Raw genomic sequence first — 778 nt, forward strand, 5'->3', positions numbered from 1 at the left:
CCCCCCCCCCCCCGTGTGCTAGAACTATAGATACATGCCAATAGGCACAGCCATGTAGCTCCTTATTTCTACCAAAAATCACTGCTGTCATAGGAACATTAAGTGCTTTCCAACACATAATTTGAAGGAATATAAACCTACCTAACTTTCTCAGACCTGTGCGTCTGAAGAGGTTCTAGGCAGAAAGGAAGAGATGGCTATTTTTAAATGCAGGATGCATACTGTAAGAAAGCCAATTAGAATATTACACCACAGTGCTGCATGCTATTCCTCTACGATTTCTATTATCGAGGGGAGACAATAACTTGATTGTGTTAGAGTGAATGAATCGTGTGTGAATAGTTTAAGTAGATGTCTTAAGTTCACAGAGTTTCAGAAGAATAAGTGGAGTTCAGGAAAATGGGAGTATAATCCGAGGAAGGCCTGGAGGGACATGTCCAAGGACATACAGGGGCAAATTCACAAGTTACTGAGAAGCCACAGCGGTAAAGCGTGCAGGCTTGGCTCGGCTCACATGTGCGCAGAGCTTCCCCAATGGCAGGAAGTAAGTGAGTTCCATGAAAGGACTCAGAGTGAGAGGCAAAATGTGTAAGGACCGGGAAGACAGTGAGAAGATGGTAAAGAGGGCACGATTCTTCTTATAGTAAGGAGAGAGCAAGAGTACATATGAGAGAGAGGGGGAGAGGAAGGAAAATAGGGAGGTGGAGAGAGAGCAAAAGAGAGAGATAGAGAGAGAAGAGAGGGGGGAGAGAGAGAGAGAGAGAGAGAGAGCGCTCCC

The 778-nt window shown here is 45.4% G+C and overlaps 1 protein-coding gene across 2 annotated transcripts in view; it reads right to left on the reverse strand.

The window, feature by feature from the left end:
- Window positions 1-778, reverse strand: part of Gucy2c (guanylate cyclase 2C) — an 83,214-nt gene that overhangs the window by 46,385 nt on the left and 36,051 nt on the right. The gene's annotated exons all lie outside the window — the stretch shown is intronic.

Source organism: Mastomys coucha, unplaced genomic scaffold (assembly GCF_008632895.1).
Source record: "Mastomys coucha isolate ucsf_1 unplaced genomic scaffold, UCSF_Mcou_1 pScaffold20, whole genome shotgun sequence".
Lineage (NCBI taxonomy): Eukaryota > Metazoa > Chordata > Mammalia > Rodentia > Muridae > Mastomys > Mastomys coucha.